Consider the following 6,258-nt stretch of genomic DNA (forward strand, 5'->3'; position numbering starts at 1 on the left):
GCGGATCCTGCAAGGACAACCTTATCTGTAGGCTGTCAGTGCAGTAATGGATCTTGACCTAATGTCATGAAGTGGCAAAGGCGGAGTGACTAAGCAAAGTGGAGAGGCGGAGCAACTGAGCAAGGCAGCAAGGCAGAGCGACTAAGCAGAACGGAGGCAGGCTGGTCCCAGATAATGACAGAGAGGTCAAGATAAGGGACCAGGCTGTGGAGGGTTGGCTATATATACATAATCTGATTTGCGAGAAATGACGATGTAATACTGTACAGTTCAGGGGCAAGGAAGGTGGCAGAAGAGACAAGTAGCCAACCTTGCTACAGCTATGGAGGAATGCTCGTCCTCCAAGTCAAGCATGAACAAACCTGAGGTTTTCAAGGGTAAAGACGGCTCTGAAGCTCACCGCTTCATGGCTCAGTTCCAAAATTGAGCATCCGAACAACCTGATCTCGCCAAAAGCCAAATGAAACTTATCAAGTCTGCCCTGGGCTTCTTCACAGAAAGTGCTGGAGATTGGGCAACTCCCCATCTGCTACATTTCAGTGCAGAAAAACCCCCTTTCGGAGGAAATTGGGATACATTCCTGAAGGAATCTGCTCAACAGTTTGAACCAATGGACCCAGGTATGGAAGCCCGTAGCGAGATCAAGAATCTCAGGCAAAGTAAAGGGCAGACAGTTGCAGAATTCGCTCAGAAGTTCAAGGATATTGGAGATCGGACTGAAATGTCTGATATTGATTTGCGGGAACATTTCTTCACTGCCTTACTTCCAGAGATCCGACAACATCTCATCACTGTAAACATTGCCCAAGGAATTGCTCCAACTCTGAAGGAGGCAATCAAACGGGCCATATCGGTGGATGTCTACCTGCATGATCCCACCATGACTGGCCAAAATTCTGGACACGCTCCCACACATACTGCTCACACTACCCCTGCTGACCCCCACGCTATGGACATTGATGCAACCCACACTAGTAATGGGAATACTAGGGAGGCATTCCTAGCTCGCATGCGAGGACAATGCTTTGGCTGTGGTGCCCAAGGTCATGTCAAGCAAAACTGCCCACACCAAGAAACCACCTGCTGTTACTGTGGACGCCGAGGACATCTGGAAGCAGTCTGCCAAGACAAGTTCATGGGACTCGGACGAGACTGAGGCCGACGCCAGCAGATATCCGCTACAGAACCTGCACCATTCTCCCTGTTCCCAAATGAATCCATCCAGATTGCTTCCTCGACCCCAACATCTGCTCCTGCAACTGTACCTGCTACTCCGAGCCCCCCTAACCAGGACTTTTTCCAACCAGATTGGTCAAATAAGGGAATTACTCGATCGTGCTAACGCTATGTCCTCCTCGTCCGCTGGCTTTCAACGGGGTTTTTAAAGAGGGTGCCCGCTTTGGCTGCACCGAGAGTACCCCGTAATCAGTTTGTTATGTTCGCTACTTCTTCGTATGACTCGCACCCATCATGTACAATATCGTTGATCCGGGAATTAAACTCCATTTCCCCACATTTCCGAATTCATGCGAGATTAAGAGGAAAGAATCATAGTATAACAACTGCAACCATGGTAGACTGTGGAGCTACCGCCCTGTTTTTCAACCAAGACTTTGTCACCCGGTGACATGCCTAAATTTTGGCTAGACGTCTATGCTGTGAATTGTGACATTTTCACGTATAGATTTGTATCGAGAGGACTGTAATTGAGACCAAGATTGACAGTCAAAGTCAATACTGAATCAGTCTAATAAGTTGAAGGGACCATATACCCATACTACCACAAGTTGGTTAGTTTACCCATCCCCGATACTACCTTCGGATAGCAGTCTACCTGTTTGTCAAGCAGGATTATACCAGACTCGGACTACATCCAAAGGATGACCATTCACGTATGACATACCAAGGGTATTCTTATTGGACCTTACACTGGCAGGAGTTTGGAAGAACTTACTCAAGTGACCATGAGCCGAGGATTGACTTGAAATGACTTTCTAGAACTCAGGAATTATCAAATACTCCTTCTAGAACAAGATCATGCATTAATCTAAAAGACTGTGATTTAGTCTCATAGACCAATCAAGTTGCATGGTTGAGGAAAATGACTAGAAGAATGATTGAAGTACTGCGAGGCTCCGAAGACATATCAAATGAATGTCAAGGAGTCCTGACATAGAAAATATTGAAGAATGCAATTAAATGAATACTATGTGTAACTCCCTTGATTGAGTATAGGCACAATGGGTGTCTATTGAAAGAGAGAAGCAATTAGTTTAATCCAGATGAATCAGATTGATAGGATTAGAATCGAGGAGAGCTGATTTGCCTCCGGACGAGGTGACAAACGATCGAAGTAAGTGTTGAACAGCAATGACAGTTGAACACCATTCGAGTCATCCTCCAAAAACAATTAAATTAAATGAATATCGAAGTACCTACCTATGTTTGGAGGTATACTAGAATCTTGGAACCAATACGGGCCAAATAAGGACATGAAGATTCAAATTAAATGGTATCTGACCGAGTGTAGAAGTTTCCTGGCGGTTCCGAACGTTTATTGTATTAAATTAATTGTACTGTGCGACTCTATATCCTGTATGTATAAATAGCGATCCGATGTATCTGGAATACAAGTGATTTTGGGACGACGTTGCAGTGCTAATCCGTAAAAAGGAAAGACACACTCCCGCCAGACTGAAACCTCTTCGCTAGCAGCCATTCGGGCCCGGCACTTGTGAGTATAGGAACGTCGTGTTCTGCTCCTTGTGACTGCGAGAAGTCTATCCAGTTGTTGGGTATTCTTCGAACTTAGGATCAATCGTTGGTCTTAAGGGCAAATCACGCTGTGTGGTTGTGCCAGCACATAGTTCTAGCCCTCCGTAGGGGTCTGTGTGTTTCGGTTTTAATTTACTTTGATTCAAACCCCCAATTCTTGATATACCCAAATCAATACAAACCAAAGTACAAATCGTGCTGAATCTACCTTGATCAAAGGAATATATCAAATCCTTAGAACGATTCAAATTGATTGATCAAAGCTTCATACTTAGCTCTCAAAGCTTTGCGGAACCTTTGCCAACGCTACCCCTTGCTATTAAATAAATTTGATAGCAGTGAACTCGCATATTGTGTATTAGATTGGTTGGTTGGAGTGCCCATTAGATTCCTTCCTTTCTCTTTCACACAAAAACGAGGCAAGCTCGTTATCTGGAGCCCACCGCGAGGGGTGGTTTTGAAGCTACATTTAGCTTGATAAATTAAATTGAACGTTTGTTTGGATTATATTCGATTATTTGGTAGAAGTGTGTTGATCTTTGTGATACCATTTCTGTGAACTGTCAACATTAGTTCATCAGGAAAACCGCGTACTTCGAAGAATTCGGAGAAAGCAGGAGTTTTGACACCGGAAGAATATCGTAAAGCAGGAGTTGTATTTGGGAGATCTACGTTCGGCACATCAGCTCGAACATCCCTATTAAATCCTACGAACGAATCCAGTCGTCCATCCTCTTCTCAAATACCGACAGAAGAATCGCGTGGAAGTTCTGTTTCTAGAGGAACAGGATCATCTATATCTCGAGGAAGACTTACATCTTTGCCGAGGAATTTGAAGAAATCTAATCTCAATCCGAAAAGGAAGAGAAAAGAAATTAATCCGATTGATTTAGAAAAAGATAGAATTGAATTGATTGCTCCAGAGTCAATTTCAACATCTTCTACGTCGATTGAATCAACTAGATTGATAGATACGTTACATCAGACTATCTCTCAAACAAGTAATACGATTGAACCAGTCAAAATGACTACCAATAATTATGGAATGCCTGCGTTGTCAGCTGAAGCTAAGGCTGAGATTGATAAAGCCAGTGCGAAACTTCCAAGAAAGTATAAGACAGCACCATTATTCGATATAACTGATCCAAGTCAAATGATACCATGGTTCGAAGCTACTGAAAGCATATTTGAACATGGAGGAATTACATCTGACGAGGCTAAAGTGAGATTAGCTTTAGAATGGACGTCTTATAAAACGAGACAAGCATTAAGAGTCTTTGATTCGGTGAAGAAACCGAATTGGGATCAATTTAAAAAGGATCTAAAGAATATGTTTCCGCAATCTGTAGGAGACGAAAGAGGATCTAGATTATTACTTGAACAATTGGTCCATCAATTTAATCCAATTGATGCAGGTGAACAGGAGAAGATGAGAATCTTCAGACTCCTCTTCGATGCTGAAATGAAAAAGCTGATGGATGAACCGAAAATGATCACAAATAGTGATGCAGTAAGATTGTTCTTGGCACCTATGACTCCCGAAGTAAGGAGAGGCGTGCTAGAAACAGTGGTGAAAGATGTATCAGTTACTTCTATGTCAGATAGACGAAAGGAAGACCCTTTTAAGATTGACGAAGTAATGAATGCGGCCGAGAAGTATATGATTGGGAGTTCATTTGATAACTACTATCAAACACTTTCCATTGCTTCTTCGAGCCCACCAATTAATAACCCTAATTCATTTAGTAGGGGCCACATTAATTTACCGTTTGCTGCAGATGTTCCCAAGACAGATAGGAACTATCTCCAGGCATTGAAACCCAAAGTAGAAGACGAATTTAAGGATCTTCTGGGAATTAAATTAGAAAGTTTGATCCCAAGGGAATTGACGGAGGAACAACAGCAAATGGTTGCGTTGAATAAAGACCTCATGGAGGCAAACATGAAAGAAATTAGAGCTGTGAAGTCATTACAGTCGCACTTCAAAGAAGGAGCAGACATTATGACGCAGTTAACAGCAGTAATGGCACAGATGGCCAAAGAAAATGCTAAAGGAATGATTAATTCGATACCACCGAGTGGTCCCTCGAATCAATCTAATAGATTTGAAAGAAATACGACACCAAGAAGTTCGAATGGAACTCAGTGGGCATGTTTCTTGTGCAAGTCGACAGATCATTTTATGAATGAATGTCCACACTTGCTTGAATTTACGAAAAGAGGTTGGATGATGCCTGAAGGAGGTGACTCGAAGCGTTACAAATTAAGAGACAACGCTAGAATGCCTCGAGACGATCCAAATGTACCTCGTTACAAGAAAATTGAACAAATGGCGAAAGACTTGGGATGGGATCGTGCTGAATCCTATTTTGCAAACATGGAAGATGACGAAGATGATAAAGTCATGGACCAGCAGATGAATCCTAACGTCAATCTAGCTGTTTGGATGACAAGAATAGAGGAACTATCAGATAGACTTGGGAATTTAGAAGCACACCGAGAAGATGATGTCCGTGTGTTCAACCAAGATAGTTCAAATGGAAAAAAATAAGTACTCCAATGAAGGAGCAGGATCGGTCCATGAGAACTTTAAGATCCAATGCTGTAGCTCCGGAGGAAAGTGAGAAAGCAAAACGAAATCAATTTAATGAAAATACGAAAAGATTAGTATTTGATGGGGTGCATATACCCAAGAAACCAGGTTTAATACCAGGGAAATTGGTTGAAACGACCAATGGAAATCAGAAAACAGTGAGATTTGAGGCTCCAAAGTCCATAGATCGGCCTTTGAAGAAGCCTTCAGTCACGATCGAAGATGTTGATGAACCTGATGACGAGGATACTATTAAATTAATTCCTTCGTCAAGACCAACGAATCAAATTAATAACGAACATAGACCATATGATCATGTTCAACCTAGGACGTATCGTCCTATTCAAATTAATACACCTACGAAGGTACCAAGAGACCAGACGAATCAAATTGATAGTCATGGATATACTCCAGCCTATAAAATTAGAAATGAAGTCTCGAGACCAGGTGTAGAAGAAGATATAGCAAAGAAGATATTCGATGCTAAAGTTGATTTGAGTACAGAAGAATTAGCAGCTTTATCACCTGCTATCAGAAAGATTATTATGCGCAAGATACGCAATAGGAGAGTCCGACCAAGGACTAAAACGAATAACTATGTATCAACTTTATCCGAAGATGGAGAAACTGAAATTTTGGACAAACCTTCTAGGGTACAGATGATTGATACATGCATTAGAATTGAGGATCTTTGGCAGGATCAGACGGATATGTTTGAAGTCCTGACTGAAAGTCGTAATGACATTCCTGTGGGATCTATAGTGCAGAAAGACATTGTGGAAAGTTTTCTACGAGACCTTTCCATTGATGATGAACGAAGGAACATTGCCATAGTTGCTAATCAAAGCGTGGCATATGAAGACCATAGTGATCATCCAGTGGTAGTAGCG

The sequence above is a fragment of the Lentinula edodes genome (genome assembly GCF_021015755.1).
Source record: "Lentinula edodes strain Le(Bin) 0899 ss11 chromosome Unknown C8R40scaffold_111, whole genome shotgun sequence".
In the NCBI taxonomy this organism is placed as follows: Eukaryota; Fungi; Basidiomycota; class Agaricomycetes; order Agaricales; family Omphalotaceae; genus Lentinula; species Lentinula edodes.